General features: G+C 36.7%; 1 protein-coding gene across 2 annotated transcripts in view; it reads right to left on the reverse strand.

Moving 5' to 3' along the window:
* PTPRG (protein tyrosine phosphatase receptor type G) overlaps window positions 1-12,953 on the reverse strand; it is an 807,880-nt gene that overhangs the window by 188,104 nt on the left and 606,823 nt on the right. The gene's annotated exons all lie outside the window — the stretch shown is intronic.

The raw sequence follows: 12,953 nt of genomic DNA on the forward strand, positions 1-12,953 counted from the left end.
TGATTCTTTTTTTTTATTTTATTAATTTTATAATTATACATTTTTTGATAGCATATATGCATGAGTAATTTTTTTATAACATTATCCCTTGTATTCATTTTTCTAGATTTTCCCCTCCCTCCCTCTACTCCCTCCCCTAGATGACAGGCAATCCCATACATTTTACATGTATTACAGTATAACCTAGATACAATATATGTGTGTAAATCCAATTTTCTTGTTGCACGTTAAGTATTGGATTCTGACAGTATAAGTAACCTGGGTAGATAGACAGTAGTGCTAACAATTTACATTCACTTCCCAGTGTTCCTTCTCTGGGTGTAGCTTCCTCTGTCCATCATTGATCAACTGGAAGTGAGTTGGATCTTCTTTATGTTGAAGATTTCCACTTCCATCAGAATACATCCTCATACAGTATTGTTGTTGAAGTGTATAGTGATCTTCTGGCTCTGCTCATTTCACTCAGCATCAGTTCATGCAAGTCTCTCCAAGCCTTTCTGAATTCATCCTGCTGGTCATTTCTTACAGAGCAATAATATTCCACAGCAGAAGGTGATTCTTTAAAGGCAGAAACTGGTTTGGTTTCTCAGAAGTTTTTTTTAATAGAACTTTGTTGACTGGTCCAGATTAGGAAACTCTAATCCCCTGTAAATCATCACATCATCTATATCATAGAGTAGCCTAGGATACTAGAGACTTATTCTTAATATTGCTTAATAAATGTTTGTTGAATGACTTGAACCTGAACATTTTCTAGCACTGTTTCTACCAGTTTATACTAAGCCTGATATAAATACAAATACAAGCTGTTATTAACTCAGACTTGTCTTCTGACGCAAAAAGATAGAGGATACCCAAAAAATGTTTTAGTACCATTTTCTTGGTGTTTTCAAAGCTTCAAACTCCACTAAGACTTTTGGGACAACCTGTATTTCATTTCATAAGATCACAACATAACTGAAATGGAAGGGAACTTAAAAATCACATAATGTAGTTCTCATTTTATATGAGGGAACTAAGGCCCAGAGAGGTGAGTTAATTCAAGTAAGATAACATATGTACTTTAATATACTACAGGTATTTATTTTTGGAGGTGCCTGGAATTGTGATTTCATACATTTAGGGATGTAGGGATGGGGAAACCCCTGCCACCAATCCTAAGGGAAAACCTGCCTGTAACTTGTTACCTTTGAGGTACCAAGAAGCTAGGTGACCTCACCATGGTTGCAGGACACGAATACAGGGCTTCCTCACTACATGAAAGTCTGGTTTTCTTCAGACTTCAGAGGCCTTTTTGTGCATTTGGGTTCACAGAGAAACAGATCTGTGTTAAGTAGCTGCCCAGCTATTATTCTTTAATATTTAATCACTATTGGACAAGTGGTCAAAATAATGCATAATTATATATATATATAATATATATTATATTTATATAAAAATATAAAATATAAAATAATGATAATAATGATTAAAAATGTTATCAAGACAAATCATTTTTTGTAGGGTCAAAGATTCTACAGTATAAGCTCAATGCCAGTCTGGAGAACAAGGAAGATATACCCCTCATCCTGTTTTCCCTTGATGTCAAAGTACTCTGCTACATTTATCATTGTCATCTCCTTCTTGTCCTCCTCCTCCTTACTTTGTCTTTCATATATTAGGATTTACCTCTCATTGCATGGTTTAATGGATTTTAGCAATCAACAAGTATTTATTAAACCCCTATAATGTGCTAGGGGCTGGGTTCAGTGTTAGGGATACAGAGCCCCCCATGTCCCTACTATTGGGTGATTAGAATCTATCAGTTATTGCTTCACCTTGGGCTTGATCAAACCTCATGGCTCAAAATACATCAGCAATTACAAGCATTGCTTTAGTGGCTTTGTTTAATATATAATCTTTATATAATGTATAATGTTTAATCTCTCATTGCATTATTTCCTGGATTTCAACAATCAACAAGTATTTATTAAACCCCAATAACGTGCTAGGTACTAGGTTCAGAACTAGGGTATACAGAGTCCACAATGTCCCTATTATTGGGTGCTTAGAGTCTATCAATTATTGTTTCACTCTTGGGCCTGATTGAACCCCATGACTCAAAGTGCACCAGCTACAAGCATTACTTCAGTGCCTTCTTTGATCCAGGGACCGTGGTAAGTTTTGAAAATACAAAGAAAAGCCAGTTCTGGTTTCCGTGCTGTTCTCCCTTATGTTCAGTGCCTCATGTTCTGTGACCTGCATATAAACAGTCAGGCCAAAGAAGTCACCCAACATTTCAGGGACTGCCAAGCTAATGGTGCCTTGACTGTTAAGCCTATTAGAGACATTTCTCTATTTTCCCAAAGTCTTCCATGAAAATCATCATTTAAACGAACTCCTCTGAAGGCTCAATTATGAGAACAAAGGCTTTATGGGTGAACTCTACCTAAGCAGTTTGGGGAAAACTTTACACCTAATTGTTATTTGGAACTGGAAGCCCATTCATCTGTAAAATTAACTATTGATAAAAGTGAAAGATTCCCAGACCAGTGACCAAAGCTCCATAATCACGCCAAATGAGGAATGAAAGACCAACTGTAGATAGTTGGGAGCTACTCATAATATATCCATTCCTTACTTGGGTAATACCCACTCACAGAAAATCTAAAGAAGAATGATTGCATTTCAAGCCTAAAATCTTAACGACCTACATTAAAGAAGTCTTCCATTTAAAAAGTCTTAATAAATGTCCATTTTATGCCATCCTTAAAAAAGGGGTGATGGAGATCCACAATCATCTAGATGGCCTGGAACATTTCTCCTCCAACTTTTGTTCCAATTAGCCATTTGAATTCAATATATTTCCATCCTTACTACTTAACGAGTTTGGAAAAATATTTGAAACACTCCACTTGCACCACCATTCATTCCATTAGGCAATAATAAGCAGGTACTGCATATTACTATATCAAAGGATTGTAAAGAGAATGAAGCTCATTGGCGACTTTCAAGGATTCTTGGTTCCGTATGCAGACAATATTATATTTTAATAATTAATTGTTCATCAAAGGGAAAGATGAGGAACAGGGATGCTAAATTCAAAGTTATTCAAATTGCAGAAATGAATAATGTATGACTTTTATATTAAATACACACTGTATTAAGCAGTCTACATTTCATCCAGCTCTGTCTTTCATTTTTAAACATTCTGAAGTACAATATGAATAATCAGTCAGGGGAGGTTTATTTAGAAAAAGAAATGGTTTATTGGAATGCAAACCACGTGTTATCTTGTCATGATTAAATTTTTGTCATCAATTAGAAAAAAATTTTTTTAAAGTGTCTGCAAAGCCATGGTCAACTATTAAGCTCCAAGGTGACTAAGCCCACTTTGCTGTTCCAAATTGCAAATGGTTAAATTCCGTCCAACTTTTTATTTCTCTAAGCAATGTTGGGAGGTAATTTTTAATTAAAGGAAATTTGAAAGATGGAAACTAAACACGCATAATTGGATTAAAAATGTGATAATTAAAACATTAGATGATAATCATCTATTTTATTGCATTTTTCAGGGGGTTAATAACCTAATATTTTGAATGCTCCAGTTACAATGCGAGAAATGGGTTTTATGAAATATGGTACTTGGGGAAAAGCATGTAGTCGCAAGTGACATTTCTGGGCCGCAGCCCTGCAAACTAAATTATTGCTGGATGGTATTCCTGCAGCCACAGAGAAAGCTGCCCTAGACTGGTGGGAGACAAAAGACTCCCACTTAACAAAGCAATTCAGTACAGGAGATCTAGAAATGGAAAAGAAAGGCACTTAATTACCTGACAACAGATAAGGGCTCTGGGTGTAGGGTTGAAAAACCCTGGTCCATAGCCTGACTTTCAGTCCCCAACTATGTTACCTAAGAGCAAATTATTTAACTTGGCTGAGTCTTAACTTCCTCACCTGTAATATAGGCTTAGACATATTTTGCTTACCTCACAGGGTTGAGGAGAGAAAAAGGACTTTTGTATATCATTTTTTCTAATATATAAAAATAATACTGCATCACACTTATATACACTTTCAATTTGTAGAAGTTTAAGTGAATTGAGACATCACTGGATGCCAGGGAACTCAGGTTTCTGGGTACCCAACTCAGGAGTCTCCAATCTTTTTATATAGTGACTTTTTTGTACAAAAAAATGTTAAATAATCTTCTTGTAGTGACTTTTGTACAATTAATGAAAAAATCATTTAACTGAATTTATACAGTTAATTTTGTTTTTCTCTAAAAAGTTGGGATCAATTTATCCCAGTTAAAGATAGTTGGAGAATATAAAGGGTGTGGAATGAGAATAATAGGGGCAGAAAAAAGGCTGCCCTAGGCAAAATTCATAAGAAAATTATGTTTGGAGTGGGGAATAGATGTTGGTTGCAGTTTGGTGGGCTGGGAGGTAGCTGGGAAGAGCCTGATGCATTGTGTGGTGAACGCAACTCATGTGTATGTCTTGAGAGTCCATTCAATATTCACGTGGTTCCTGCTAAGTTTGCAGAATCACTACTTTAAAACTGACAGGGACCTTAGGCCCTTAGTCACCCAGTCCAAGTGTTCTTAACTTTTTATGTGCCATGGACTCCTTCGTGAAATCCACTGAACCCTTCTTAGAAAAGTGTTTTAAAATAAATAGGCTATCATTCATAGGTTTACAATCTTTTTTTTTTTTTTTTAAATAGTGACTTTTGCACAGTTGATGAAAAATAACACAAATCATTTAAATAAATTGAGACAGTTGTTTTTTTTATTTTTTTTTTTCTTTAAAAATTTGGGATCAATTTTTGGGATCAGATTAATGAAAATAAAGGTGTTTACTAAGAAAACAAAGATTAGTGAAAACAATCTCTCACCCAAATTCATGCACCCTCTGAAAGCTTGGGGTTCATGGTCCTCAGGTCCCTCATCTAATACAGTTTTCCAGTTTATATAAGAACAAAATTGAAGTTTTGGGACGTTAAGATTTGTTCAAGATTTTAACTAATAATTAGAGTTGAACTGATACTTCTCAAAGAGGGCTATGCTAAGCACTGGAAATACAGAGAAAGATAAAAGGCAGGCCCTGTTCTCAAAGAACACACAGTCTAGGAGGAAAAGACTTAAGTGGTATGCGAAATGGATACTGAAAACCAGAGAGGATTGTTAAGAGGCCTTCTAGACCAACTCAGACCTGAATGGATGTCCTGTTTAACCTGCATGGCAAGTGGTCAGCTGACCTTTGTTTGGAGGTTTCCAGTGAGGAAACCCATGATTTCCTGAGGGCCCCATTCCATGCCTGGAGACCTCGAAGAGTTAGGGAGTATTTCCTGAGAGCTAAAAAATCTGGGTTTTTTGGTAGGTTCCACCCATTGATGCTAGCTTTGTTGTCTAAAAATTATTAGCTTAATATCTTTTCATACATGTGAAGCTCCTTCAAATAACACAAAGACAGTGATTACACACACACACACACACTCACACACACTCACACACCCCTCTTCTCCAAGTTAAAAGAACCCTAGTCTTTTCACACAATCCTCTTTTTAATATGGTAAGATCTCAATACCTACCCTCATGGTACCTTTCTTGGGAAACTCACTGTCTTTCCTAACATAAGAAGGCCATTAACTCCATGCAATAATTAAGATGAGATGTTATAAAGGTAGAACAAAGAAAGACTCTTTATTGTCAACCTCCTCTGGGAGAATGGCATCTTTTAGTGAAGTTTAAGATCCCATCAGTTTTGTTGGTGGCTATGGCATAGGATAAGAACATCAGAGGGTTGGAAGGAACCCTAGTGGCTTCTGACCTAGGCCCTTCTTCTTCTTCTTTAAAGCTTTTTTATTTTCAAAACATATGCATGGATAATTTTTCAGCATTGATCCTTACAAAACATTGTGTTCCAAATTTTTTCTTGCTCCCCCCCCCAACCCTCTTCTCTATATGGCAAGTCATCCAATCTATGTTAAACATGTTAAACTATATGTTAAATCCAATATATATATACATATATATATACACATATTTATAAAATAATCTTTACACAAGAAAAATCAGATCAAAGAGGAAAAATATGAGGAAGAAAACAAAATGTAAGAAAAGAACAAAAAGAGTGAAAATACTATGTTGTGATCTACACTCAGTTCCCATAGTCCTCTCTAGGTGCAGATGGCTCTTTTCATCACAAGATCATTGGAACTGGTCTGATTCATCTAATTGTTGAAAAGAGCCATGTCCATCAGAATTGATCATTATATAATTTTGTATACAATGATCTCCTGGTCCTGCTCATTTCACTCAGCTTCAGTTCATGTAAAGCACTCCAGGCCTTTCTGAAATCATCCTGCTGGTCATTTCTTGCAGAAAAACAATATTCCATAATATTCATAGACCATAACTTATTCAGCCATTCTCCAACTGATGGGCATCCACTCAGTTTCCAGTTCCTTTAGGCCCTTCTTTTCACAAAGAAGTAACCTGAAGAATGGAGTGGTTATATGATGAGCTTGCAGGGACAAAGCTAATGTAAGGTGGGATTCACTGGACAGCAAATTCAGTTCTTCATCTACTACATCTCATGGTCTCTCACGAATCTATTTATATTGATCTTGTGGTTCACTCAACTCCCCAAATCTATCAAATAAAGTGCAGATAGCTGTCCTGCCTCTATCTATGAAGTCCATCTTTTAAACTAAGTGCAACTGCATTTGATTTGCTTTGGCTCAGTGTTCAAAACTAAAAAGATCTTTTTGTAGTCTGCTTCTTATCCAGGTTAGCTGTCTTTCCCCAGTCTGTGTCATTAACAAAACTGTTAAGTTAGTGCAGGGCGGGGAAAGTCATTCCTGGCAGAGGCAAGAGTTTGGGCCAAGTCAGAGAAGGGAAAAATCAGACTGGCTCTGGACATGGGGGACTATAATTGAAGTTGGTTGGAACAGAGGATGTGCAGAGGGAAATCCTCAGAAATAGGACCAGAAATGTTGGGTAGAACCAGATTGTGGAAAGCGATGAGCTGTTCTAGGCTCTGAAATGCAGTCTATTGTCTTTACTTAAGAGTCTGAATCACACCCCAAAGGCTACTGCCCACTTTCCTCATATGCAAAGTTGGACTTCAGACATGCCTTCCTCCTAATTGGAGGAACATGAACTTCAGAAGGAAAGGGATAAGGACCAGACCAATAATTAACTTACCTGGGAAGTCCCCCCATTATTGCAAATCAACACTTTTCTCTACAATGAAAAGTCTTGGAGATTTTCCTGGGACACCAAGAGGATAAATGACTGGGTTAGAGACAAAGAGGGAGTGAGTGTATGCCAGATTTTCTGTACTTGCAGGCCAATTCTCTATTAGTTAGACTAGTGGGGTCAAACTCCAGTAGAAATAGGGGGTACTAAACTGGATGAGAGAATGCCTGTGGCTTGCATCCTGACATTTAAAAAACATATTATTATCCATGTTTTATCTTGTTTTTTTTTAATCTTGTTTAATAGTTCCCAATCAAATTTTAATTTGGTTTAGAGGCCCCTGGAGAGGAAGTTGGGCCATATCTTTGATATGTTTGCATAAAACCATGTCCTTCAAAAAGGGGAATAATAATCAGGAGATTATTTCGGCTGTCAGCTGGCCTAATAGGCAAAGCAGTATAGCTCCAGGTCAGTACTTTGTAGTATCCAAGAAGTTGAAACAATAAGCTTTGCTCTTTTTTTCTGAAGCCATCCACCACTAACCACAGGTTGGATAAATAAAATGCCTTTTTTACCTTTCTAATCTACATAAAGGGCAGCTGGGTGGCACAGTGAATAGTAAGGAGGACCTAGCTTCAAAACCAGCTTCAGATATTTACTTGCTACATGACTTCCTGGGCAAGTCACTTAATCCTGTCTGCCTCAGTTTCCTCATCTGTAAAATGAGCTGGAGAAGAAAATGGCAACTATTCTAGTATTTCTGCTAAGAATACCTCAAATAAAGTTCACAAAGAGTCAGACACAAACAAAATGACTGACCATCACCAACAAAACAAAAGTTCAAACAACTCATAACTTCTTTGCTTGCCATTCAAGGCTCTGCATGAATGAAGAATGTATTAGACTATTAACATTCTCTAATTGGATACAGAGCATTCCTGCCTTTGAGTCTTTGTCCATTGCATTCCTTATGCTTGGAATGCCTTCTCTTCTAATCATTAACAATATTTAATTATAAATTATATAAATAATAATCTATTACTTTATTACATATTATTATATAATTATGCATTACTACAGTATGTATTATATAATTGTATATTATTTTATAAATATTAATTTGTTACTGTATTACACATATAATTGTATAACATATCTATAATATAATATGTATAATATAACATATATATTATGTTAATAATAATAATAACAGAAGCACAAGAAGGTTGTAGTATATGTAGATTCTTTTGGTTCCTGTTTTTTGCTTAGTTATACTAATTTTCCTGGTGTTATGTCCTTTGCAAATTTGCTCAGGCTACCATTTATGCAGGTAGAAAAGAAATTTCAGGATTTTCAGCACAGAGGGAACTTAGAGTTTAGTCCACCCATTTTAAAGATGATGAAAATGAGATGTGCTGTCTGAGGTTACAAGTTCCAGACAGAGCTCTTTGTACTGTGTCTCCTTAAGACAAAAGATGCCATGTATAACCTACATGAGATTGCTTGCTGTCTTGAGGAGAGGAGGGAGAATAAATTTAGACTCAAAATCTTACAAAAAATGAATGTTGAAAACTACATTTATATGTAACTGGAAAAATAAAATGCAATTGAGGGGGGAAAAACAGAGATCAGATCTGGAGTCAAAATCCCATTTCTGATATTGAAATTTGAGGGTCTCAGTTTCCTCACTTGTAAAACGAAGGATCTAGAATAGATCTCCAAAGTTCTAGCTCCAAATCTATGATCCCATTAAAATGTTTTGCTTGTTTTTTTTTTTTTTTTGTGGCTTGATGTACATACTGCTCCATCTTAGGGATTTTTAAGGACAACATGTCTAGTTTGAACAGAGATAAATGGAATGGCTCTCTCTGATCTCCCCCATCGGAATGTAATTTCTCCCTTCTTGGTCCTTCTGTGTCCATTTTTTACCTCTTCTTATTACCCATGCTCACTCTCCCCTTGTCTTATGGTTATCTGGGTGTCTGGCTCAGCTCCCTTATGGCAGGTCTGAGGACAGGAGCTCTGCCTTCTGTGTGTATGTACCCCCCAAAGCCTGCACTGGATTGGAGAAGACGTGCCTTCCATCCCAGATGCCTCTGCTGCTTTGGGCTTCCTTCACTCACACGGCACTTAATTTAAGAACTGATGCCTGAATGGCAAGTATGTTGACGTTAATATCTCCAAAGGGAGGACGCAGAAGTAACACAGCGTCATTGTCAACAATTAAGAAAATGAACATGACATTTAAATTGCAGATTCCTATGGTGATGGAAGCACAATATTATTACTGAATTTTTCCAGGGCACTGGCTATCTCTCTTATTGCCTGTGGCAGGAAGAATGGATATGGTGGGTATGATAGGCTATTGATTTCCTCTAGGGAGTAGGAGCTCAATGAATACTTTTGATTATCTGGTATTATTCCCATTTCACAGTAAGGAAACTGAGACAGGACAAAATTTGACTCCCTACCTGAAGTACACAGCTTATTTATTCATCAGTTTTAAAATATCCCTTAAATGTTCATATTATTACTGAAATAATTAATAGCAGTTAATATATTCTCTCTTAAATTTGTGTACAATTTACAAAATGTCTTCAGATACATGATCCCTTTTGTTCCTAACTACAATGTTGGGGCAGCAAGCAAGAACTTGGCACAGTGTCTAGAACTCTGTAGGTGCTTAATAAGTGTTTACTGTCTGACTGATGAGGCAGAAATTAACATCCTCATTTACCAAATGGAAAAACTGAAGTTCAGTGAGGTTGAATTTTCCCTCTGTGCCTATGGTTGGCATCTCAGACAAGGTGTAACAAGGGCTTTTTCTACTGAACCAGACAGCTCCCTGAGCTCTGGAATTGCCTTCTTGTTTGCCTTTTCATTGGATTTCAGAGACTCACGAGATTTTAGAGCTGGAGCTGACCTCCTCTTAGGGCAGCCTATTGCACTCTGGGGGCAGCTGCCATGGTTGTGAAGCTTTCCTGATGTCAAGCTCAAATCTCTCTTTTTTGCAATGTTCACTCACTATTCCTAACTTCTTCCCTGTGGTCTCTTCCATTGGGACTAGCTAGAAACCAGGCATCTGTGCCAGCCAGAGTATCTATGGAAACATCAATGCCAAAGTGTTTATAAATGTCAGAGGTCAATCCCCAAAGTGGCCCCAAACATATTGGCAATAATGATGATGATAATCACAATAGCTGGCATTAATACAACAGTCTAAGGTTTTTAAAACACATAGTAGATTTTCTTTGATAATAAAAGCTTTAATTATTTTTGCATTTATTTTTGTAAAGTTGATCCTCACAACAATCCTGAGAGGTAGATGTAATTGTTATCTCCATTTTACAGATGATATTGAGATAAAAGTTAAATGACTTGCCTACGATCACACAGCTAGTAAACGTCTGAGGCGAGATTCAAATTTGGATCTTCTTCATTCCAGATTTAACACTCCATCCAGATATAAGAGGAAACCTAAAGACTATCTTTAAAAACAGGGATTTTTTTTCTGTTTCTTGGTCTCTATATCTGTGCCTCTGCCTATGTTTCTGTGTCTCTGGTTCTCTCTGTCTATCTCTCTACCTCTGTTTCTGTCTCTGTCTCTCTCTTTAACACACATACAGTCACACAAGATGAAAATGTGTCTTCTTTGCTGCTTTCAAGATCCTTTTGAGATAATAAATCTATTGACAAAGGAAGGAGAATTTGGCAGATCAAATGAAAATTGTCCTCCAAATTGAAGGCTTTTGAAGTCTTTTATGTAATAAGCTAATAAAAAATAACATAGAAATAAGCCATGCAGTTTCAGCTTCCCAGATAAGAGTCAGAAACTAGTCCACATGCCTCTACTGGCATTTCTGACCCATTTGAAATCAGGAAACACTGGAAATCCCCCAAGTGAGCCCCTTTCTCTATGATTTTCTAGATCAAAGAGTTCAGATAAGCATCTGGGCTTTCTGGATCCTTAAGTGAATGAAGCCAATTAGCAATGATGGGATTGTTGCATATTTATAGCACTCCTCGGGAAGGTTACATGCAATTGAGTGTTAGAAATAGGAACTTCAAAAGGGAAATCATGTCTTACATCCTGACCTGAAAACCACCATAGAACAAAGTTGATATAAGTCGAAATAGTTTTCCTCCTTAAAGGAAAGGCAATTCATTGTTTTATAATGACTGATTCTTAAGGAAAATATGACCCCAAACTCATCAATTCAGATTTCATCAATTTCATCAGAAAGAAGGAAACAAACATTTATGAAGCACCTACTATGCACTAGCTAAGCTAAGCACTTTGTGCACATTATCTCATCTGATCCTCACAAGATCCCTGTGAGATAGATATTATCCTCATTTTACAATTGAAGAAACTGAGGCACATAGAATCTAAGTGTTTTACCCAAGGTCACATAGTTGGTTTACTGTCTGAGGCAGGATTTGAATTCATGTCTTACTAAATCAATATTGAACACTCTAGCTCTGTGCCATTTTGCTAACACTATTTCCATTTTACAGATGAGAAAACTGAGACTGAAAAAATTATTTGCCCAGGATCATAGTGCTAGAAAATGTCTGAATCTGGATTTGAATTCAGGCCTTGCTGAGCCTCAGATTCAGTACCCTATCTACTGCATTTTAGCCAATGGTTTGTACCATAAATAGGCAATACATTTTTTTAAAGCTCTTTAGAATTTTCATGAACTCCCAGGGCTGATTATTAGTGATGAACTTAAGTTTTCAGAGGTGAATGGTTGGTGGTAACCAAACTGCTATTTAAGTTGAAATGGTAAAGAAAATCAGAAAATTCTACCCTGACTGTATGATGACATTTTACCTTGAGAAATATCTTTCTTGAGAGGCAGCATCTCTCAGTCTATAGAGAAGAGCTGTCTGACTGTCAAGGATGAAGTGATCTGGCCTCCATACTCATCCAACAATATATGAAGACCAAGGAACATGTCTAGTCCAAATCACAGAAAGCCAATTGGGGCTGTCAGATGGGAGTCGAGATGGCCATGATTCCACAAATTACTGCTGACATTTGGCTGAAGGTCTCCTCCTCCAATGCTGAAGCTTGGGCAATACATGCTGAGTTGCCAGATCAAAGTCACTAAGTACAAGGCAAGAGGCTTTCTGGGTAATTAGGCTAAAACTAAAATTATGGAAAGTCTTAACTTTCTTTTTTTTTTTTTTTTTTTTTTTTTAGCAACACCCATCTGTATACCAACAACCCTCTGTTGGTCTACTTCCGATCAAGGTGCATTTATTTTAAAAGTTAATGAAGAAGCAGGTAGGTGGCTCAGTGAATAAAGTTCTGGTATCACAAGGACTGAGTTCAAATCTAGTTTCAGATGTTTACTAATTGTGTGATCCTGGGCAAGTCACTTAACCAAGATTGCTTCCCCAAAAAAGTTAATGAAGAGGCCTCTAAAACTTAATGCATTAAGTTTTAGTCCTGGAGTTGGGGGCATCTGGGTTCAAGTCCTATTTCTTGATACATGCTAACTCTATGATCATATAATCTTTCAATGCCCTAGGAAGTTCTCTACCACTTCAATGTGAAGAAAATCACTGACTTGTGTGAGGGGAAAAAGTTTATACACCAGGAAAATCTTCTTACTACTGAGCTCCAAATAGCTTCCTCTTTTGTCTAAACAACAAAAAAACCCACTTAAAATAATAACATTATATTGTTTATATGATTTCTTTTTTTTAATTCAGATTTTAAAAATTCACTCAGACTGATTTTTCCTATTAGTTTGAA

Source organism: Sminthopsis crassicaudata, chromosome 1 (genome assembly GCF_048593235.1).
Source record: "Sminthopsis crassicaudata isolate SCR6 chromosome 1, ASM4859323v1, whole genome shotgun sequence".
Lineage (NCBI taxonomy): Eukaryota > Metazoa > Chordata > Mammalia > Dasyuromorphia > Dasyuridae > Sminthopsis > Sminthopsis crassicaudata.